Genomic DNA, 25,636 nt, shown 5'->3' on the forward strand with positions numbered 1-25,636 from the left:
TTTCCCTCTTGTATGCTGCTTTCTTCCTCGTGTTCTTCTTTTCTCCTCCTCCCCTCATCCGCTCTGCCCGAACCCTTTGTGGACCCTTTTCCTAAATTATTTTTTTTATTTAGCAAGGCAAGACCTACTGGCTTTGTGAGTGCTTGATTCATTGGCAGGTTGTTGCCTGGGTACAATAGGTAGTTTATAAGCTAGCAACATGCTCAGAAAGTCTAAAACGTACTGTTAACATCTGCTATACCATGCAGATCACAAGACTTGATCCTGAAAGGAACAGCCTAGTCTTACGTTCTACCAAAGTAATTAACTGACTACCAATTCATGGAAAAAAATAAAATAAGCTATTTTCAGACGACAAATTGAAAAACTGTGGCAACATGTGATACCCAAAAACAAGTGCCCAAAGTGCCATCAGAATGAAATTGAAAGTCACAATGAATGGGGCAGCTTTAGTTAGTTAGTTCGTCCGCCATTTTAGCTCTGGATACTGTGTGTCAAATCCCTTGGCACAAGTGGGGAGAGTGCTTTATAAAGCTAGTACAATGTTGCAAAATATCAGTGGGGACAAAGCTATTTTACATAAAACTTATAGTATAATGTAAAAGGAACCTTTAATTTCTGGCAGTTTCTTGGATGTGGCAGTAATGGTGGAATAGTTTTCCCAGTCTGAATCGAGGTAATTTGGCTGAGGTGATCATTTTAGTTGTAAGACCCCAAGGGCCAGATGTAGGTAGCCAAATACCGGTCGGTAACGTCCGAAAATATCGAATTTCGGCCGTTACCGACAGGTATTTGGATATTGAGACGTAGGGGCACAAAAAAGACAGATTCGGTAAATACGAGTTGGTAATTTACCGACTTGGAATTTACAGAATCAGAATTTACCGAATCGGAATTTTCCGAATCAGTATTTACTGATTCGGTATTTACCGTTTCGGAAATTACCGAATTCTTATTTACCGAATCTGTAAATAAGACATAGTAAAAAATTCGTTTTGAGATGTAGGAAACGACTAAAATATCGAATTTCATGAAATTCGGTATTTAAGAGTCGGTATTTACCATGGATTGAAAGCAGGTGTTAACCAGGTGCAGGCTATAAAAAAGCCCCCAAAATGCAACAGTGTGACCAGAATGGTGGCATTCTACGTGATAGCAAGGCGGCTACGGCTTCAGGCAGCAGGAGAGAGGGTCTGGAGAAGGGAGGAGCAAGTCTGAAGACAGAGGATAACGCTTTTTCAACTCACTGAGCCAGAGTTATTGCAAAGATACAGGCTACACCCCCAAACCATCCTGGACTTGATCAGGGACCTGCACCCACTTTTGGAGCACCCAACCCCAAGGACGCATGCCATCCCACCCCATGTGAGGTGCTCTGTAGCCTACACCTGCTTGCATCTGGGAGTTACCAGTGGGTGATTGCTGTGGCAGGTGGGGTGTCTCAGAGCTGCTTGTCCCGTTTCTTCAGGAAGTTCCTAGAGGCAATGATGCAGAGGATGCATCATTACATCTGATTCCCTAACACACACGTGGAACTGCTGAAGACCAAGACTGACTTTTATCAAATTGCACATTTTCCACACGTCATTGGCTGTATTGATGGCACCCACATCCCTATATGCCCACCTGCTGCCACAGAGTACATTTACTGAAACAGGAAGTCAACCCACTCTATCAATGTACAGGTAATCTGTGACACCAACAACATAATCACAGATATTGTGGCCAAGTTCCCAGGAAGTACCCACAACTCCTGCATCTTTCAGAACAGTGGGATCTACACACGCCTGACAGCGGGGGAATTTGGCGAAGGATACCTGCTAGGTAAAACACTGTGACACACTGTATGTGATGTATGTGTATGTGTGCATGTGAGTAATGGCTTTCTCATTTACAAATAGGGGATAGTGCATATGCCGTCCGCTCATTCATCCTGACACCCTTCAACCTGCAGCCAGAGACGATACAACGTGGCACACAAATCCACTAGGAACGTTGTAGAGCGCACCTTTGGGCTGTTAAAAAGAAGGTTCCGCTGCCTCCACAAAAGTGGAGGGGCACAGCAGTACTCAAGAATCATCTGCTGTAAGATAATTGCAACTTGTGCAATGTTGCACAACCTTGCTACAAAGAAGGGCACAGAGGTGGAATTGAGCGACTATGAGGACCACGATGATGAACATTCACTGCCTGAACCAAACACAGCAGGAGTTGCAACACCAACAGATGACAGACAGAGACGGGCAGAGATCACACTAAACCTTTTTTGAGTAGGTAAAGAGACACAGACAGGTGGAGTATGCACCCAACGTAGTTTAATATTTGTACTAAGCAGGTACTCAAAAGCACAAATCTGCAACAAAAATGTCAAAAATGTCATCCATTTAATGATGGTAGTCCTGGCTCACTTCCCCTTTAAAAGGTCATGGAGTGTGGGCTGTACAAGTCATTTCCGTCCATGCCTACCAGTGCCAGATGAAAGTGGCTGACTGTCTTCACTGGGTGTTTGGGCTGTGGGCTCCCCATGGCGCCCGCTGCTCCTCCGTATCTCAACAACAGGTGGGCTTGTCATGCTGCTCCTACTGATGATTTCCTCACTTTCCGGTACATCCAGAGCAGCAGTTTGTTCTGTCAGTGCATTAATCAGCACCTCTACAGCACTGGTCACCCTTGCAAGGCCCCTAGACATCGCATTGCTGCTGTGTGTTAGTCCCTCTTGCATGCTGATTGTAGAAATGGAAAATCTTCATTCTCAGGGGTCTTACTAATATCAATAAAGAACTTGGCTGAAATATGAAAAGACATCTTTATTAAATTTAATAAATGAGGCCACGTCACACAGAAACCATAGTAACTGAATGAGGTAGTCTGAGGAATACAGAGAACAGAGGCTTTTTATATGTTTTAGGGTTAAATGACTCAGCATAAAAGTAAGGGGCAGTCCTAGCTTTTGCAAGCATGCAAAAAACCCAACATTCCTTCTTACACAAGCTGAACAAACCCATAACAAAAGACCACAACCCATATCGTAAACAGGTCATAAAAAGAAGGAGCAGAAACAGATGAGAGGTAGGATAAGGGGATACATGGAAAATCCTCATTCTCAGGGGTCTTACTAATATCAATAAAGAACTTGTCTGAAATATGAAAAGACATCTTTATTAAATTTAATAAATGAGGCCACATCACACAGAAACCGTAGTAACTGAATGAGGTAGTCTGAGGAATACAGAGAACCGAGGCTTTTTATATGTTTTAGGGTAAAATGACTCAGAATAAAAGTAAGGGGCAGTCCTAGCTTTTGCAAGCATGCAAAAAACCCAACATTCCTTCTTACACAAGCTGAACAAACCCATAATAAAAGACCACAACCCATATCGTAAACAGGTCATAAAAAGAAGGAACAGAAACAGATGAGAGGTAGGATAAGGGGTGTGTATGTGCATACCAAACTTTACAATCTCCTGTGCTCTGATCCTTAATATTGATCAGCTACTGGGCAAGGAACTGGTCTAACAAGGTCAGCTTCAGGCAACAGGGTCAGTTCACTCAGGTCATTCAAAAGTCAGCTAAAGTCAACAGCCTATGTGAGGGCAACTACAAAATGGCTGCCATGCACAAAATGGAACCCATGGTTCAGAACAAAATCTTCGAATACACAGTGAATCCATCGGTGTAACATGATGAAAACACTCATACTTGATGATCTCACTGTTTACGGTTCGCTGGTATCAAATTCGTAACAGAACCATGACCTTTATGACCCAGGTTCAGAATTCACGGAACCTCAGTCCCTCCTTTTGCCCTTACATAGGCAATAACCTAAACTCATGTCAATCTGAATCCAGGTCTATATTCATCAGATCACCAAGATGTTGCTGGAGCATAATCCTATTACTTAGCAACTCTCTCGGGACAGATCTCCTTACACATGTAGTCGCACAAAGGCCACATATGGCAGGACAAAATAGGGAATACCTCTATCTGTAGTAGGTGGCATAAGATCACACACCCAACAATTAGTGATGTTCACTACTAAGTGGTGTTGATGCAGAAGCTGTACAAAATAATTGGTTACGAATTCTGATCTTCTAACCTGCTCATGTACAGGAAAAGGGTGAAAAGAATGCAAAGAAGCAGTAGTAGGAAAAGACATAGTTTGGGAAGTGGGTGCAGAAGTCAATTGAGTAGAAAAAACAATCCCACCCATAAATGACAACGTCATGTTTAAAAAAACACTAGAAAACACGTTTTTAAAAACATATAGACAACAGGAGAAAGTAGTGACCACTATTACAAACAAAATTATAATTTTTCACAACCCTAAGCAGAAAGCAAATCCTAAAATTATCTAGTAACATTTTATGGCTCCTATGCATTTCAGTAACTTATTCTATGTTCAGGTGAAACAGTGGTGATCCTCATCAATGCTCTGAGGTGAAAAAGAGGATGCTCTTCCACTGAGAATGGACTTTATTCTGCTTTCACTAAACAGAATAGTACTTTAAAACAATGCCAGCCAAACAATAAAAATTAGTCTCCTAACACCTCTTCTATGCACTCACATGGAAACCATTTGTATAACCAACTATGCCCAGAGTCTGTTCAAAAAGCCTCTCTGGCAGGCTTCTTTTGTTCATCAAATCTTCTTTTGTTGTTGCATGGGCCTCTTCATTCAGGCCTTTCATGATCCGTTGGAGTGCCCTCCTGGCAAACACTCATAGCTCATTCAAAACGTCTCAATGTCTCAATGCAGTGCACCAATATTCCTGTGCTGCAGGCACTACAGATAGTGTGCTCTTCATTGATCAAGGGCACAGATCATCATATGCAGACCCAAGTATTATTAATCGGGAAAGAGCAACAGACTGTCACTCTCAGCAACACTTTCAGGCTCCAACACTCTCTATTCAGTGTCAGAGGATGCTCGGGCTGCTCTTTCATGGGCACCATAATGTAGTGCCTTTTGCCAATCTCAAATCCTTCAGGGCACTGCACTTCCGTTGGAGCAAAGGAAAAGGGGGTGTGTGGCCAAAAACTCAGGCCAAGGGGCTCAAGGGACTGCACACTGTCAGAGGTCAACCAGCACATGACAGGCGCTCTTTTGCACCAGCTCCTCCTTCTTTTCTGATGTTGAACGCCTTCTGATGAAGCAAGTACGATGCTTTAAACAGTTCATTGTATAACAAGGGGACTGCAAACAGATGGCCTGCGATCTTCAAAGGAGTGGCCACACGCCATGGGACAATTTTGGTCTAGAATACACTGTCATTCTCAAAAAACAATACAAATATAAAGGCAGTAGGCAAAACAGTGCCTCTAGACTTTTCAATTGGGTTTCAGTGTGAGAGCATATCCTCCATCATCTAAGGGTAGATAACTACACGAGAATTCTATCTAAATGGATGTCTTCACATATGGTGGCATTGTCTAATGGGGCAAACACATTTTTTTTCTCAATGATTACATATAGGTGTTCCTAAATTCCTCATCTACAACACCTCAAAAGTAAGGGTGAGCGGAAAATCCGTTCCGCTCGCTGATTTCGCAGATTTTCGGTAAATCCGCGATCCGCAAACTCCTGCGAATTTACTGAAAATCGTCGAGATCCGCGAGCGGCGGATTTGGGGGGCAAAAGTTCAAGCCTGTTGAACTGTTAACTATTTTAGGATGGCGCCGGCAAGCTGCCAGTGCCATCCTAAAATAGTTACTAAGTTAGCTTCAACAAGAAGGATGGCTCTGGCAGCTTGCCGGGGTCATCCTAAAATAGTTACAGGATGATGTGTGTTTTGTCGAGGTTGGGTAGGTGTGCGTTCTCCCCATATCTATCGTCGAAAATTAGCTATGATGCTTGATGGAGGCCTTTACATAATTGACTTTCACAAGCTCAATCCCTGTGCAGTTCCTGTTACCATGAGCTTCTCTGATCCGTGCCTGTCCTTTTATGCACACAAGAGGCATGTGAACTCGCATATAAGCCCCGTCCGTTTGGCCCCTCCCCACACACTAGTGGTGTGTGCACCGTCTTCGCGCCCTTTACCCACTTGATGGACAGCTCACTCGAGGGACCCCGGCGCTCTTTGGTGTGATGGCAAAGTTAATCAGCCCCCCAAAAATGTGTGTTTTGTCGTGGCTGGGTAGGTGTGCGCTCTCATATCTATCGTCGAAAATTAGCTATGATGCTTGATGGAGGCCTTTGCATAATTGACTTTCACAAGCTCAATCCCTGTGCAGTTCCTGTGACCATGAGCTTCTCTGATCCGTGCCTGTCCTTTTATACACACAAGAGGCATGTGAACTCACATATAAGCCCCGTCCGTTTGGCCCCTCCCCACACACTAGTGGTGTGTGCACCGTCTTTGCGCCCTTTACCCACTTGATGGACAGCTCACTCGAGGGAACCCCGGCGCTCTTTGGTGTGATGGTAAAGTTAATCAGCCCCCCCCCAAAAATGTGAGTTTTGTCGAGGCTGGGCAGGTGTGCGTTCTCCCCATATCTATCGTCGAAAAATAGCTATGATGCTTGATGGAGGCCTTTGCATTATTGACTTTCACGAGCTCAATCCCTGTGCAGTTCCTGTGACCACAAGCTTCTCTGATCCGTGCCTGTCCTTTTATGCACACAAGAGGCATGTGAACTCGCATAAAAGCCTCGCCCGTTTGGCCCTGCCCCTCACACTAGCGATGTGCACCGTTTTCCCGCCCGGCCATTACCCACAATCCGCAAAATCCGCAAATCCGCTAATTCGCGGATTTTGCAGATCGCGAATTCACAAATTCGCGAATTGCAAATTTGCAAAATTCGCCCATGCCTACTCAAAAGAGAAATCGCATAATACATATTATCAGGGACATGTAGATACCTCACTTTAATAATTGTGCATCAGGTGGACTATACAATACAAAAGCTAATGATCAAAATGTGGAAACAAAAGACAAGAACTAGAGAGTCCTGGTATTTCCATGATTTGGAACACATCTAATGCACTAAAAATTAAAGCAGCAGAAAAAAGGGAAATAAAAACCAATTTAGAATAGGCATTGACTTTGTCATATTAAAAAAAACTTAAGGCGTCTCCTATTGAGGTGGAAAACTTATCTTACTATAGTATTGAGTCAGTTAACCAGTCCATCACTACCCTGACAGTTAGACTGGGAAACATCAAAGTTGGCCTAAAGAAAATTCTTTAAAAAACAGTCTGGTCATACAAAAGGGAATTATACATAATATGGGGGTCTCTGGTACATTACTGCAACCTGGAAGTGTGAACCTAAGCTGACTAGTGAAAGAAATATGGAAAAGAGAAATGGGACTAGGTCACAGCTAAAATCCCCAATAACTAGGCATGATTTGACATCGGTGAAACCTGGTTTCCTTTATGGTACAAAGCCATACACTACTTAGGAAGCAGAACAAAACTGAGTAATGTAATATAGAAATTAGGTCACCATGTACAAGAGTCACCGATCTATAATTTATCCTTACGTCCAATCAGGATACATAAATTTAGGGCTGCCTGTTCCTTAAGGGGAGGGGCAGTACGTGACTAACAGCATATGAGAAGTGTGGCTCACTGGTTAGAGGAGGCAGACCCTGATGCAGAGGTCAGACTCGGGACCAGGGTTCAATTCTTGACGCAGTAGGGTCTTGAGCTCAAAAATGTCCATGGACTCGATAATTCTCGCCTTGGTGCCTACTCGAATCATGGGTTCACACTCTGCAACTCTGGGCAATAGCTTGCTTAATCTCCACTACAGCCCCACTGCGATGGGATGCCTGGTCTTCACCTTGGGAATGCCCAGTAGGGGTTATCTCGCAGGGAAAGCCAGGATGGGTTCCCAAAAGCTAGCGCTAAGAGACCTGTCGGTGATTTGGCGCTATATAAATCGAAATTAACATAACATACTTTGATCCTGTATATTTCTTTTATTTTACTTCAAATACCATTAAAGCCAAATTTGACATACACTAATGAAGTGTTGTCTGTCTTTCTGTGAAATTTAGTGTCAAAGCAAATCTAACCAACTGTTTGCAGGATACACATCGTCATGTATATCCCTTCACAACACAGGTAAACTTGTAATAGTATCGGAAGCAGCAACATAAAACAAACATGCATAAAATTAAAAACGCACAAAACATCAAGCCATCAGAAATGTGAAAATCAGGCCTGCTTAATTTGTCAGTTTTAAAATCCTTACCCTCCTTTTGACAGTAGATCACCAGTCAGTGGATATCGGCTGTCAAATACAACTTTCTAACATACAGGACCAGCAAGAACAATTCAAGAAAGGACCAAATACACAAACATAAAAAAACACATGAACATTTCTTTCCAAAGTAGTTATGCAAAAACACATCTCCTTTCAACCAACCAAACTCATGTGTCTTGACTTCTTTAAATCACCCAGAACAATCCATGAATGATCTGTAGGCAGAAGCGAAAAAAGAAAAAAATACACAACACACAAAAGAGAGACATTTCTCATAACAAACGAATATCAATTATAACTTTTAATCAGAAGACAAAACATGATACATATTAACAAACACAAAAATACATTTCCATTACTTAACTGTTACCATCTTGTCAGTCACCTTGCAACATGAAGCCCTTTTAACTTTCCAAAAGTAAAATCCTTTCACTGACACTCCATGTTAGCCTTGTGCCACAATCTCCACTGTAAAAAATAATTCTTAATTGGCAAATCGTTCTCACTTATTCATGTAGCCTTCAAAATTTCAATCATTTTCTGTCAAATAAAGCAACTAGCAGACATTATTTCTTAGAGCAGAAATACAAATGTCATGATGTTGGGACTTTCAAAGAAACATTTTTTATATTGTCCCTTTGGAATTAAGTTCTTTAATGTTATTGATGTTCTTATGGAGAAACCGGAAATCCCACCTTTCGGAGGCCTGTTTAGCAAGGTCATTCTGCATTCCACAGAGACAAGGCTCACATTTAAAAGGTCATAAATGTCAACATGACAGCCTCTTCCATTGTTTACAGGAAAACTAAAGATAGCATCTTAGCGCAACTTGAGCAGCCTGTTCTCCTAGCCCACATTTTCTGCTCATTCTGAGGCTGACAAAGACAGATGGCCTACTACATTTACTGTGAATGATTCACAGAACCTAATAACACACAAGCCAGTTAGAACAAATGCTTGTTGCAATGGTACTCATTTCAGCAACCTTAATTGGATCTCACTGGGCCATTTAAAAGTAAACCCAAATGGGGACAACCTGCAAATTTGTATTATACCTAAATGTATGCATTTACTGAGGCCTAATGCACTTTAAAGCTATTTTAAATGGCAAAAATACTGTTTTAAATGGTCTATTTTACCCAAATTCGACTTTGATGTTTGCGGCACTTAAAAATAAATATCCTATAATTGTTTTACATATTAATCATCCTCAGAATGTTCTCTACGAATTGCAGATATTGGACATTAGACATATCCCATGTAAATCCTTATAAAAATTAGTTTTGTACGCCTGCTCTAAGTGAAATTCCATATGCTAATGTTCTCATTATGCGATATAGCACAACTTAAATTACATTTTAATGTTAGGAAGTCATAGTATGAGCATTAAGCTTCATGAATAGTAAAAACAAATTTTGTAGCACTTATTTTTAATAATTATTTTTCAAAATGTATTAATTATTTTTAATGAACCCAATCATTTTTGATAATTCCACATATAAAAGCGAGCTGCATCCCTTGCCTATCATTTTAGACGCATTCATTTATAAGCCTAAGCACAGAAGCCTAACTTATAACATGACAAAATGTTTGCGCTACTTTTTATCTGTCTTTCTAAAAAGGACAATTTTATTTAGCAACAGACCCACGAATATGTTTACAAAAAATCCTTAAAGATGAAAACCCCCTAATTGAAATGCCTTCCTGTAATACAAAATAATGTACCTTAGTTTTGGAACATTTTTAAAATGACATTCTGAAATGTAAAAATGTACCTGTGCAACTGAGGGGAAAGTCATGGTTGAATAAATATTCCTATTTATTTAGCTTGTCTCTCAATGTTTGTAACGTAAGCACGGTGGCTGTCTATTTAAAACTAAAACTAAGACATTTCAAGTTTCAAAATGCGTGTGCAATACAGCAAGGTCCAATGTATTCAGATGATGTATTTGCCTGTTAATATCTAATACAATGTATCTAAGAAAAGTGCTGTAAGTTTATTTATTTTTCGCAAAACACCCAATTTCGTTTTTGGGGGCTTTTTATTCCTAGTGAATGTGGATTTACATTTTAGTTTTTAAGCATTTAGACATTTTGCTTAATAGACTGAAAACATCAAAAAGAAACACAAACACACATTTGAGCTCATTTCAGACATCGCTATTCACTTACAGAAGTTGCACTAATGGGAAAACCACATAGACATTTAAACACATATTTGACCCACAAATCAATACTCAGAACAAAAAGAAAGAACAGCCTACAGACTGTACTTGAACCAAACCATTTGCAAATACTAGTTGTAAGTCATATTTACAAGAAACGCTTCTCAATAGTGTTCCAAAAGACTGCAAAAACAGCCCAACAGACTGATGTATGTCCAAGAAGTGAAGATGCACTCACTTCACTAGCTTTGGCTAGCAGAACACCACACAAAATCGTTCTGCATATCTTTGTTCATAAAACTGCGCAGAACAAGGGATCCATGTTTTGTATTGTGTCCATATTTTAATTCCCTGGGGATACAAAATCACCAAGGAAGAAATATGTTTTTATATCTAACCTATTTAGATATTCCCTTTAGGGGAAGCCGGCTAATCCAAACGTATACAAAGTTGGCCAACACAAAGCTTCAAATTTGCTAAGATCAGGCATCTTATAGCTCACTAATCTAGCTTCAAACTTCAAGGGGCTATCTCTATCGATACACTCGTAAATATAGAAGACCCTCGGTTTTTGAAAATTGCAATCTTCAAATAAAACTAAGGACCAAACAAACTAAGCAAAGAACCACAGAACCAAAGAACAAAGGACTGGGAGCAACCCACTTATACTTAACTCTTACTTTTACTAATCAAAACGTTATCCAAATTCTAACTGTCAAGTTCTACATGACCTAACGGTCTTTTTATAATACTCACACCAAAAAGGTTCTCAGTCAGGAGTGACATCATGTGGAGGATCAAAATCAGGAAGATCAGAAATATACTGGGCTGCAGAAAGAAAGAATCTCCATAATCCCTGTGCACAGAGTACCTTCTTAGTAGAATCCTGTTCTGTCCTCCTCAGTAGATTTCAGTCTCCTGACAAGATCACTCCCACAGAAAGTCACTTCTCTGATGAAGCCCGCGTTGGCTGCGCCATTTGTAGAAATGGAAAATCTTCATTCTCAGGGGTCTTACTAATATCAATAAAGAACTTGGCACAGAAGCTGAAATATTAAAAGACATCTTTATTACATTTAATAAATGAGGCCACGTCACACAGAAACCGTAGTAACTGAATGAGGTAGTCTGAGGAATACAGACAACAGAGGCTTTTATATGTTTTAGGGTTAAATGACTCAGCACAAAAGTAAGGGGCAGTCCTAGCTTTTGCAAGCATGCAAAAAACCCAACATTCCTTCTTACACAAGCTGAACAAACCCATAATAAAAGACCACAACCCATATCGTAAACAGGTCATAAAAAGAAGGAACAGAAACAGATGAGAGGTAGGATAAGGGGTGTGTATGTGCATACCAAACTTTACAATCTCCTGTGCTCTGATCCTTAATCTTGATCAGCTACTGGGCAAGGAACTGGTCTAACAAGGTCAGCTTCAGGCAACAGGGTCAGTTCACTCAGGTCATTCAAAAGTCAGCTAAAGTCATCAGCCTATGTGAGGGCAACTACAAAATGGCTGCCATGCACAAATTGGAACCCATGGTTCAGAACGAAATCTTCGAATACACAGTGAATCCATCGGTGTAACATGATGAAAACACTCATACTTGCTGAACTCACTGTTTACGGTTCGCTGTTACCAAATTCGTAACAGAACCACAACCTTTATGACCCAGGTTCAGAATTCACGGAACCTCATGATACATCGTCTGCATAGAAGGGAAGTGGTTGTGGCCAGGCGGTTCATTGCCTTAGTTTGTTGCTGCGCTTGCTGCCTGTTCTTGCGCCGTGCTAACCTGTCCTGGTCCAGTTTAGTGCACAGAAGCTGCACCGATTATGTCATGTCCCGCACATCTGTGGCCATCTCCCGCATCCTTGCAGTCATTTCCCGCATACCTAATGCCATCTCTTTGTTCTCATCAACTAGTGCACTGATGCCCTTCCCTCTGTTTTCCATATTTGTATTCAGGTGCCTCATCTGGCATTACACAGACTGGATGGCCTTCCCCTGCAATCTTTGGATCTTTACCATGCTACCCTCCAGCCCACGGAAGACACTGGGACCCTCCACATGTTGTGCAGCACTGCTATCTCTGGGCCTGCGGCGTCTGGTACCTGTACGGGCTCCCTCTGCACTGGACTGCTGTGTGGCAGTGCTTCCTTCCCCAGCCAAGGTTTGAGTGTCATCCCCCTCCATTTCACATGCTGAATTTTCCATTTGAACTAGTGGAGCAACTGCATGCCTCCTGCTCTTTTGAGGTGCAGGTGTTGTTTGCGGCAGTGACGCAGGCAGTTCAGGTGAGGACAGTAGCAGAGGGGATCCTGAATGTTCTGGGGACGCCTGCAGATGTGGAGACATTTCAAGGTCTTGGGATGGTGGCAGTGGTGTTGATGCACCAGTGTCCTCTGTGACATTCTCTGCACTTGTGCCTGCCTCCTGGCTGTCATCCCTCTGTGGTGCAGTGCCTTCCTTCTCCCTGGTACGCCTGCGAGATGTCTCGCCTGTGGACATAAAAGCGGACATTAGCTCTGTGCTCCTGCCTCACTTCTTCTACAATTAAATTATTCTCACTGAAACACTGTACATATTGCCTCAGCTTCATTATGACTGATATGTTTTGCCTAACTTGTTGCTTGCTGTGCTGTTTGACATGGTAGGTCTTTCAATGACTACATTTCCCATAATGCATTGCTCCTGTATAGTGCTACCTCTACTGGAGTGGGGTGAACTTTGCCACATAGGGAAAAGGGAAGGTGATGGGGTGGGGGTGATTGCTGTGCATGCGTCTTACCTTTTCTGGTGGCAGCTCAGGCTGAGCTGTCTGTATCTCCCAGTCCACAGACGCTCTCTGGTTCAATGGTGGAACCCACCAGCTCCTCCAGCTCAGTCAGGGGAGGTGCATGGTTCTTCCCTCCTCCTGTTTTGTTTGCCTCTTTGTGGAGCTCTGCAATTTTCTTCTTAGTAATGCTCCTGAGGTCATACCACCTCTTTTTCAGGTCACCTATGTCCCTTGGAGTCACTCCTACAGCATTCACCTTCGATGGTATTTCCAGCCAAATCTTTCTTTTGGCAGATTCAGCCACAGTCAGGGTCTGCTTCCCAAACAATTTCTTGTGTTCTTTAACCACCTCCTCCACGAGGACCTGCAGCTCCATGGTGCTAAATTTGATTTTCTTCTTCCTCTCTGGAAGTTCCTTTTCACTGCTGCTTGCCATTTTCAAACTTTAAAAGCACAAAAGTTTTCCTGTGGCTCAGGGACTCAGCTCTGCTCTCACAGCCTCTCCAGAAGCTTCTAATTACTTCCAGCTGCCTGGGTGTAGCCACTTGCTGGTTGGGAGGAGGTGGGTGGTAGCACCTGATTGGCTGACTTCTAAGTTTCACTTTTCTTTCTTTTCTGATTCGGTATTTACCGAATCGGTATTTACCGATTCGGTATATACCAAATCAGTATTTCCCATTCATTCCTCATAGGATTGAATGGGAAGTACCAATTTGGTAAATACCGAATCAGTAAATATCGATTCGTTAAAATCCGAATGGCAGATACCGTATTTTACTGAATCTGTAAAAAATACCAATTTTTTACCCACATCCCAATTACCGATTCTAAAATACCGAATCAGTAAAATTAGGTATTTTAGAATCGGTAAATTTCAATTACCTACATCTAGCCCTAAGTCTATTAGTCCAATCAGAGGAAAGTTCCCTTGGCTTTGTTTGGGGGAGCCGGAAAACATAGCTCTTCTGGACTCTCGACTTAAGGTTATCTTACGTATACAGTTTCTAATTTCCTGAAGGGAGGAGGTTAAGGTCTTGCGGCTGTTTGAACGTTCAATCTTCCTGCGTAGCTAACGATCATCCGCATATTGTCAGATGGAGATATACTAGCGGTTGCATCTAAGGCTGAAAAACTAAGTGGCAAGGATGGAGCTCTCGGGCAATCTGTATGGGACACCGGATAAAGAATTTCCTGTTTGATGCATGTGATGTTAATGAAAGATAGAGCTTGAAGCAACTAAGCATTGGTCACTTGATACTCATTCTGTCACTTAGGATGTTAAGAAAGTTTTGGAGTCAATGTTCACTGAATAACTGGAGAGTATCACCTACAATTTTTATAAAAGACGAGATCAGAAACCAGATTGTATATGTCCTAAGAGATTATTATTAGTATTTTCTTCTACTTAGTTGGCAAAACATCTCAGATGGAAAGGGATTCCAGTGATGGGTCTGATGCTATCAAGCACTTTTGAGTCAGCATTAGATTTTTTGATGAGGGGTCTGAAAATGGGCCACTTTAAGGGAATCTAGGAGTAAGAACTGATTTAGAGAGGAGGTGATTTGTAGCCAAAAAGTCTCAGTATTCATGTGATCCGCAGTTACGGCACATAATTTTGCCCATAATCCCCCAACATTTACAGTAAATCACTGGTTGATCTTAGCAATTTAAAAGTAGATTTACATTTTAAATCACATTTACAATACAAATTTAGCAAGATCAAGAGAGCATGCTCACCAAAAGCTGGGTCAACACCTTCATGGTGACTGCACACAGAGGTCGGGGCAAATAAAGAAAAGGGGGCAGGGTTGGAATTCCCATGACCCCTAGATATGGTGGGAGAGGTGGTCCCAAAGGGATCCTGCAGGTGTTTAAAAGCTTTTTAATTTTTTATTTTGGCGTGGTCTTGCAGGTGTAAAAAGACTTGTGAGCTCCTGTGGGTCTTTTTTCTTAGACCCTTGGATGTGCCAAATCCATGGGGCATGAGGGTAATGAAGGAGGGCCTCCCCACATCCCAGGGGACCGCCACCTCCCGGGCAGAAATAAGGTATTTGCGGGGAGCCACTTGGATCCCCCACTGCCCCTGGAGTCACATCGCGGGGCACAAATGTAATACTTAAGGGGGTCCATTGTGGGCCCCGGTCTCGGATCCCCCACTGCCCCTGGAGTCACATCGCGGGGCACAAATGTAATACTTAAGGGGGTCCATTGTGGGCCCCGGTCTCGGGGACCATCACCTCCAGGGGCTAAATATTTGAAAGAGGGGGGCCGCGCAGCCCCCTCCTGGAGCCCTTATTGGACCAGGGGACCACCACCCGCCAGGGCCGGCTCCAGCAATGTCCTGGGGTGCTGACACTCAGGAAATGGCAGTTTGTTATGGCTATAAAGGAGCACCGCTCCTGCCAAGCCATAGTAAAAAACGCTTTCAAGAAACAAGAGTAGAAAATGCTTTTGCTTGCTGAAAGCGGAGCATGTCTGTTTCCCTGCCAGACTGTCAAGCCAGCAGGGAAACAGACACAAAGCAATGCCGGCTCCCGCAGGAAGTGGGGAGTGGTCAGGGACTGCAGCGGCCTTCAGGCTCCACTGTGGTCCCCAACACAGAACATGTGCGTGCCCTGGGTGGGATCAGGGCACCCACATTAAAGGTGGGCCCAGTGGGATGGGATTCCAGGGGCGATAATGGCCCAGGAGGGGGGCCACGGGCCCCAACTTCCTTAAAAATAGAAAAATTAAAGAAGGCAGCAATTTGAAGAACCCCCACCTTTCTCCACACTCTGCAAATGCACCTCTCAGCACGCTGCTGATTGGGAGAATGAGGTCCAGGGCGGTGGAGAAAGGGGGTGTGGCCTCCGGGGTCTCAACAATCCCGCTGTGTGGGACTTACTGGAGGTAACTGGAGGGGTAGTTGGCCTCAAGGACGTACTTTGCTAAGTGAGCCACGGAAGGTGGTGGTTCCCAGGGTTGGGGGTCTGCATCAGACCTGCTTCATTGTTGGATTACTACTTTATATTCGCCCCAGGGAGGTGGTAATTCCCAGGGTTTCAGGATGGCTGTGTAGCCCCCGCATTTCTCATATTTAGCCCTGGGTAGGTGGTGGTCCCCGGGGCAGTGGGGGAGATCGTATGGCCCACCCCACATTTTTTTCTATGCATTTCTTTGCCCCTGGGAGGAGACAGTTCCTGGGGCAGCAGGGGAGCCTCAAGGCTCACCACATATAATGATATCACTGCCATGGGGAGGCAGTGGTCCCCAGGGCTTTGAATAGCCTGAGGAGGGGGGCCCCGTGCCCCCTCCTACATTTCCATAATGTTCCCAGGACCTGGCCCTTCCGGAAGCAGATTTCAAACGAAGCTCAGGAGCCCATGCTTTTTTTTTAAACGTTTTTGCAGGAGCCACGGATCCAGCTCAACTCCAGTCAACTGCACTAGTTAAAATATGTTTCTTTTAATTTTTATGTATTGATCAGGGCATAACCCACACTTAGGCTGAAAGAGACTATATTTCTCAAGACTAATGGGGTGAAGTACACTGAGGTGCTGAAATCGCGCGCTGCATGCCATGTAACGATGCACTATGCAGACACCATCAAATGGGAGATGAGGCAAACAACACCCAGCATAAATACGCCCACCTTCCCTTCAGAAAACGCACACTTACAGCAGATAGAGGGTTTTATGGGTACTGGTAAGGACACAACTAAGCATGGGCGGAAAATCCGTTCCGCTCGCGGATTTTCGGTAAATTCGCAATCCGCAAACGCTCGAAAATTTACCGAAAATCCGCAAATTCGCACGCAGCGGATTTTTTTTTCTTGGTGATACAATTTTGCGGCGTGCGGTGTAAGTTCGCAATTGCGAACATGTAGGTGCAGCGGGCAGCAACAATCTCGCACTCGCGAAATTACAAAAATTGCAATTCTGCACAAGAAATCTACTAGCAAGCAGCATAGACCTTCTGAAAATGATGATTTTTATCAGAATAACTCCTCAGGTTGACATTTGCCTGCACTTTTTTGGATTTGAGGCCTTTTGATTTTCTTTGGATAACTTTTGGATTAGAAATCAACTTTCTCATATAAGCTTGTTTGGGACATTACAGTTGCTGTAATGCTGTTCTGCAGAAAAACGAGTTTTGCAATAGTTAAAGCATTCAGCAGGTTCAAAAGTTCAAACTCATCATTAGTAACAATTCCCTGTAGTGCTTCCTGACAAGGGCCCCTCCAGAGTTCCGTTGCTAGTTGCAACAATTGTATGACCCTGCTCTGACCCTCACAGCAGGCTCATAGAATAGCTACAAGTAGGCCACAAAGGTCCTGGAAAAAAAATTGCACTGCAACAGAAAGCAAATTACAGATAAGGAAGCAGGTGCCAGACTGGAATTTTAAAACAGTGACACATTAATAAATCAACCCCAAATTAATTCATGTCAGTTGAAGCAGGCAGGTGTGCTTGCTTTTTCCCCCCATAATCTACAGTGATGATGAACCACAGGGTGGAATTGATGTACCAGAGGGTGGCATGGGTGAAACAGAGGGTGGCAGGGGTGAAACAGAGGGTGCTGGGAACCTGTGATGATGAACCAGACGTAGAAACAACATAATCGTGACCGTTGCGAGCCGACATGTAAGTTCGCAATTGCAAACTAGTACAAAACGCTCGCGAACTGGCAGAAATCCTTGCGAACTGGCAGAAATCCTTGCGAACACAAAAAAACCCCGCAAATTCGCGAGAATTCGCGGATTTTGCGGATTGCGAGTTCGCAAATTTGCAAAATTCACAAACGCCAGATTTGCAAAATTCACCCATGCTTAGACACAACCTCCTGATGAAGTAAGTGTCTAAATGTGTTGAGTGCAGGAAAATATCTAAACAGTCTTCTCTGTGGTTACAGAGTTGAGGTCATTAAAGGAGTAACATTGGATTACAGGACAAAGATGGTCCTGGTCCAAATACATATTTTGAATGAACACTGCATTTGTTTGTGATGACAGCAGTATACATGCACTGCTTTCTCCTATGGGAACTTCAGTGTATCATTCTAGCATGCCAGATGTGAATATGAATGTACCACTTAATGTGGGTAAATGTGGATACTCTCTTAATAGAAGTCCATGTCTTGAAATCAGACCTCATTCAGATCCCCTACTGCCACTGTCTTCTGCTATTGATTATACATGTAAGATAAGGTGCCGATTATCCTGATGCTACAGGTATGTGCATGAGGGCCCAAACCTTGAGATTCAAAATGGACTTATGATATTTTTCCCTTTAGAAGTTGTCTACAGAGGGTGTGACCCCTGTTACAGCTATGAAGACTATTGATTCTGTAGGTAGGGTAAGTAACAACCAGTGAGTGTGTTTTTATTCACCCTACCTACTTGTTGTGCTGAGTTACAGTGTTCACAGTTTCCCACTATGTCAATTGCACTTCTGTGTGTGTCTCCAAGGGTGTATATGATATTTTTATGTCTTAATATATTATAGCATCTCTTCTTGATATTCCAAGTTCTTTGGACTGGACACACATTTAGTTGGACTCCATCTCAGTTTTAGAAGTGACATTTATGTTATGTTATGTTATATGCTGTTTTATACCACGCTCAATTACTACCGGAGTATCCTGGCGTGAATAGACCACCGGGGAACCCGTCCTGGCTTTCCCTGTGAGATGTTCCCTCCTGGGTATCTCCAAGGTGAAACCAGGCATCCCTGGCCTTTGTGGGGGGCCGTTGTGGAGATGAGGCAAGCTAATGCCCAGAGTTGCCGAGTGTGATCCCTGGTTAGAGTAGGCACCGAGCCGAGAATTATCGAGTCCGCTGACCCTGGTCCACGACCCTGCTGCGTCGGGAATTGAACCCTGGTCCCGGGCCGTCCTCTGTTCCTGGGTCTGCCGCCTCTAACCAGTGAGCCACACCACTCCATTTATGAATGTGTACATCATATATTTTGGGCAGGAATACAGGATGAAACATGTCAGTAATTTCATGGATAAAAGAGCCATTGTACAAATAATATATCCACTCTCCTTGTTTTAATCTTTCCTTGGGTACCCTTATATAAAATACATTCTTTGGGTTTACCTGCAAGTGATTTTAGTGTTCTGGATCCCTTCCATATCCAGTAGCCTCTTATAAATACCTTTCTTAAATAAAAGTTGAGCTCACTCTGGTAATATCAATTAACCTGAGTTTGGTAGGGATGTGAGGATAACCACAAAAAAGTGGGTGAGGTTTCCTCACCCACAATATAACTAACTTCAGGGCAAACAAGTGGTGGAGCAGATTTTCTATATATTCTAATTTAGACTAACCATATGATAATTCATGTGTTAATGCCAAGTTAAACCTCATGTATTGAAGCTGCACTTCTCCAAGAGCAGCTGAACCAGACCCAGACGGCAGGTTAGAGGGACAACCGGCTTCACACCGCTAGAGGATACAGCGAGATAGCACACGTTTCTTAGGGATCTCGCACCCGACCACCTCTTACCATGTACTTACCACACTTCACTTAGTAGCAAGCAACTCAAGGGGGGAGGGGGGATAGTTCTGTTGATAAAGGGTTATTGACGATGGCACACCAAAGAATGTTACAGACAAAAAATGTACACCAGGAATCCGCTAAGAATGTACGAATGATGGTATGTATTGACAATATACAAATGCCAATAAAATATGATTTACATTTTTTTTATTGAAGCTGCACTTTATGTAATTGATCATAGTCATTGATTTAACAGTACATTCATGTTTAGCAAAGTATATTTTCTTACATTGGCTGGAGCAGGTAGGTCTGAACGGTTTTCCATTTTAAGCGCATGTTACTTGCACTTTGCTATAACATTTCCCTTTTGTTCCAGGTGCAAGATTACATGTGCTAGCTAGACATGTAGTTCATGGTTTGTCTTTAAAGAAGGTCACAGTAAAAAACGCTACAGCGGTGGAGGTTGGTCAATAGATAAAGAAAGCCTCTCAATCGGCCGATCTTACAAATACTTAGGGGTCCATTTGGACTCCAGGGGCAGTTTCACCAAACAGAACACTGTGACTGCAGCCAAGGCTACAGCTTTACTGGTATCCTTGGCTAAGCTGTTGAGGAGACTCTCAGGCCCCACTGTCTTGCCTCTACTGGAAGTGCTTAGAGCGAAGATCGGGCCCACACTTTCGTATGGCATAGAGATTTTTAAGGGTAAAATGAACAATACCTTAAATAAACTTACAACTAAACTCTACAAGAAATTGCTTCACCTGCCGAGTTCTTCCTCGCCAGCACAGGTCAGACTAGAGCTAGGCTTAATTAACTATGAAGCCTCCAATGCTGGCTCATATCTTAACCTGATCCACAAATTAAGACAGGCAGAAGCAGGTACCCTGGAATTCCTAGTCTGGAACGGAATCAGTGTGAACAACCCGGGGGGGTCATTTGGCCGCCTCCTAAATGGCCACATTCAACAAATGTCTGCTGTGGATCTCTGGGCTCTTAATCCAAGCCAGACTGTCTTCAAAAACACAATTAAAAAAGGTGTAAGATTGAAATCCCTGATCATGGACAAAGCTCTGCTTGTGAAACGCAGTCATGCCTGGGCAGTAGCCAATTCTTATAAACGATTATCCCCGGCCAATTACCTTTCGACAACATTTTCTTATCACCTAAAGCGATACCTGATCGCCCTTAGACTGGGAGACTGGCGTTTTCTTCAAAATCTCCCAGCATGGCGTCAAAAAAGGGACCATCTAATGTGCAGAGGGTGTGGGGCAGCAAATGAAACTTTTTTGCATGTGCTTTGTACATGCCCTTTCTTTATTCTTCAACGTAGACGCCTACTCAGGCCAGAATGGAACAGGCAGGGAGTTCGGATTTGTAGGCATGCCATTATTGCTGCTCTGTCTTTAGAGAACACTGTTTTAAATATAAAATTGGCCAAATTCGTTCAGCAAGTTTACAGTATTTAAGAAAAATTGGAAACGGCTAAGGCTTTGCTGACAACTGTGTAGAATGATATGTACTTTAACTTCATCTGCATTGTCCAGGAGTGTTAAATTTTAAATTGCAACATTGCAGTAAGCACTGATAAGAAGGCCACATTTTATTTTTTGGCATTTTTCTTTTATTAATTCTTTTAATCTGCAAAATTGTACTTAATGTGTTGGAATAATCTTTTAAAGATATGTTTTTATATATCTAAATAAAGAAATTATCACTTCTACAGGTCACAGTATTTTAATTGGGATGAGTTGTTTTGCACATCATACCTAGACATGAGAATATCATGCTGTCCTAACTGATGATACATCCAAGGTTATGTAGCTGTGCGCTCCTTTGTCCAATGAAGGGAAAGAAGGGAGTTTACCTATTTCGAGAAGGCTCTGTATTTTGATTGGGGACTACTTTTTGGAAACTGGTGGGAAGGAGTTTGTGTGTGAAATGTGATGCATTATGTGTTAGGTAGTTAGTTAGACAGAATCTTTTCTGATTTTGCCCCGTGCAGATTGCTCTTACCTTTGGACCTTATATTTTTGGTTTATGAGTTGTACCCCTGAACACATGTGCATTTTCCTTGCCTTATTGAACCTTCATTTGGTTCAGCTTTAGAGTTTGCCTGTCTAGCATCATTATGTGATAGGTCTTCCCCAATTGTTTAGGTGCCTTAGCTTAATGATATGGGAATTTCTTTAGGAAACTATAACTGCTTCAATTTGAATTTGACCTGCTTAAATGATTAATGTCCTGTTTGGGTTGACTACCTTTACTGAAATCTGAAGTCTATTGATAAATGATCAATTGATTGATTATAAATGTAACTTTACTAAGTTGCTAATAACCCATTTTAGTTTGAAATTATATTACTCTGTCGTTTCTGTGGAACCAAATGTGTTTCCTTGTAAATTGAGATTAATTGATTTGATATTGACTCCCAAAAATCAATTCGAGCAGTAGTGCAACTGGTGTTGGCGATTGCAGTAGAGACCTGCTAAGTGCAGGAAATTGCGCTCTATCACAGATATAAATAAACGTGAGCATCCAAGGTAATCCAGGGGATTCAATACTGATATTTATTGTGGCATTGCATTCCTGGTGGTTGTTTACTGAACAGGAGGCAGTACGATGATTAGTTATTCTCCTCTCACTCCGAATGCGTGATGTGGAACATTTATTAGCCAGTGAAAGAAATGCAACTCCTCACACACACATACATATACACACACATACACTCCTGTGCCCTAGCAACAAGTCTGGGCCATAAACTGGAACAGAAACACAAATCTGAGCTAGCGGTCATAGGGCACCTAGGTAAACCTACCAACTCAACATGAGGAAGAGTCCTGGGTAGTGTGACTGCGTTGATACTATCAGTTTTTCTTACAGACAATGTCCTGTACAGGTCTTCCTCACATGTCTGTTATGGGAAGTTCTGGACTTTGTGGGGAACAGCAATGCTACCACCACCTAGTTTTCCCACACTTTTACCAATTAAAACAGAACCTCACATATGTGAACAGGTGCATCTTAATAGACCGAATAGACCAAAGAAATTACTATTTTTGCCCACACAGTGTCAATCTACTCTTCACATGATCATAGTTTTGGTCTATTCCAGTCTCGTACAATAGTCTCTCTACACATGTGGGATGACATTTTTATCAGAAAAACGGTGGTAACATTCAGTGGTAGGTCCTTTGCTATTTGCCTGAATTTCTGGATTTGACGAATTGCGATTTTTCTAGTGATAATTTGGCATTTGCAGGGCATTCTCAGTAATAAAACATGTTGGGATTGATGCAAACTACATCACTACATTACATTGCATTGGGATCACATTGTGATCTTAGAGTTCATTTCTGTTTGTTCTTTCTCAAGGGTTTGAAACATTGAGTTAGGTTACACATCTAACTGTTTAGCATGGGGCACATTCTCAGTCACATTGCAGACAAGGCTCTTGATACAATATATTTATACAAGTCATACAGTTTTTTTTTCTTTAATACTACAGCTACCCCTGAAGAAGGACTCAGCCCGAAATGCATTGGGTTTACAATATTATGGGTACTCGATGCATTGTGTATTTCGACATGCTGTAGAAATAAGTCTGGATAGGCACTTCAAGCTTTTGGATATTGAAATTGCGCTGTGCTTTTACAAGTATTGAAGAAGCTATTAAAGAAGATAAATAAATTATAAAATATGGATTAAAATGTATTAAGATTGTTGATTACATGTACTACGCTTATGGTGATGCGTATTGGGTTTGGTGCATTCCCTTGCACCCGCTATTGAATGGAGTATACTTACACGTTTGGGGCAGATTAGGCACCAGGGCAGCATACCGAGACTTTGCGCATTTGACAAATTTGTTTATATATTTGGAGTGCATTCTACCGCTTTTCTCTGACATTCTTTTTATATTATCATGATACATTTATTCAATTAATGTTTTCTTCAAAACCATGGGGCCGATTCACAGAACTAACTTAAGACAGAATCTTAAACTTAATACTTTTGGTATTCACAGAAGGCATTTAGTAGTAGTAAAGTTAGGATTTTGTCTTAAGTTTGACTTAAGACAAACTTAAGACAGACTTAAGACAGACAAGACAAACTTAAGACAAAATTCTAACTTAAGTCTGTCTTAAGTCTATCTTAAGTTTGTCTTAAGTTTTTTTAAGTCAAACTTAAGACAAAATCCTAAATCCTCTCAGTCAACCAATCTCAATTCCAGTTTCTCCTGTGTGCCCATAAAAAGAGCTTGCAATTGATGTATGCCTTGCTCACCTTCACCATATCAATGGAAACAAAAGAAATCTAACACCAATTTTGTCATATTTTTACTCCTTTCAGGTCAGTTGTCTTGACTTCTTAAGCACATAATGGTGTGGTGAGGTGTGAGGTCTCTTGGAAGAACATTTGTTCTTTCAGTAACCTTATTATCATGTGATTATTGTTGTCCTTGATTGAACAAAGGTTGAGTTTTTCCCTGGGACCTGAGAGTTGGAAATCCCCTTCTGTTATTTTATTTGACTCTGAATGTTCAATAGAAAAGTTAGCACATGGCTTTAGGCTTGAAATGATCATAAATATGTTCTTAGAGGGCCTTCAAATGAAAGATAATAACTCTAGTGCCAAAAATCTTACCATAGGCATAATGTTACTTGCCTGGCAACAAAGCCTTGTTCTTTGAGAACTTCATTGAATTTTCTACCATCCCTCTATTCTCATCCTGTGACCTTCTGCTTCTATAAGACTTCAGCTTAACAATGTAAAAACACTCAGATCATTCAGAAAACGTATTAGTATCTGTGTTCAAATGCAAGGATCTCCAGCAAAACAACTAAAAAAGATCAATTTGGATATTTAATTCAGTTCAATTCAATTCAAATCTTTATTCGGATACAAGAATATATCCATAAAAGTACTGTCAAATAACAACATATTACATGAGAACAATCCGGTAACAGAGAGAACAAAAATAAATAGAAAAACACCTTTAAAAAAAGTTCAAATTTAGATAGATCCTCCAATAATGCAATTCATATAAAAAGGTACAGGTGCAAGACAAAATTCATCAATATGTTTGTTTTAACAGAGTTAAAATACAATTAAAAAGCCAGAGTAAAAGTAAACAGACCTTAAGAAGTACACATTGAGTTGCGAGTACGCACTGCAACTTTCAAAAATTATCCGACCCCAAGGGTAACTTTTCATCTTCCAAGGCAATAACCTTCCCATAGGCTACCTTATAATCAATCGTAGGTATGCCCTTAACATATAGCGTCAAAAACCTTTTGGTATATTTTAAGAAGTAACTATAAAAGAATAAAAGAAATGCAGCATAGATTTCTTATATTGGCTATTACAAGGGCATGGCAAAAGATCAAGGTTGGAGTTGTACCCCACGGGAAAACAAAGCAAAAATGTAATTGTATCAATCCTCAGCCGAAAAAGCAAACCCCTTTCCCAATGACCAATGGGTTTTAGGAAATAGCTAGATGGAACGTGGGAAGTGTTCTCAATAAGCATGTATCTAGCAACAGAGGTTTTCTGAATCTCTTTGTCATGTCTAGCTTTTCTAGATAATGAGTATAAAGCCTTCTGAAGGGTTTTCTTACTTATACTGCCAAAATTAGTGGGATTTAAAAATAAATGCTCATAGTTCACGTTAGTTAAACCTTTACGAACCGCAGCTAGCCAGTCTGATATAATCTCCCTGGTAAGTTGGGCGCGGGATTCTTCCAGACTGTAAGCCAAACTAGAGCGGGACGAGCCTTGATATAATCTACAATGTATGGCAAATTAGGCTCCCTGTGGCACGCGTACTGTGAAGAGGAGATAGGAGCACCCAGAATTTTTACGGCAAAATCTGTTCTCTTCCCCCTGGATGCTACCACAGTTAGTAAAGCCCCAGACTTTTTCACCATAGGTGTCAGTTGGACTGCATTGAAGTTTAAAGATCTTAACGATGGCTGATACGACCTCCGAATTCC

General features: G+C 41.9%; 1 protein-coding gene across 1 annotated transcript in view; it reads right to left on the reverse strand.

Annotated features, from left to right (window-relative positions):
• LOC147689149 (acyl-CoA dehydrogenase family member 11-like) overlaps positions 1–25,636 on the reverse strand; it is a 379,803-nt gene that overhangs the window by 279,800 nt on the left and 74,367 nt on the right. The gene's annotated exons all lie outside the window — the stretch shown is intronic.

This window comes from Lissotriton vulgaris, chromosome 10, assembly GCF_964263255.1.
Source record: "Lissotriton vulgaris chromosome 10, aLisVul1.2, whole genome shotgun sequence".
Lineage (NCBI taxonomy): Eukaryota > Metazoa > Chordata > Amphibia > Caudata > Salamandridae > Lissotriton > Lissotriton vulgaris.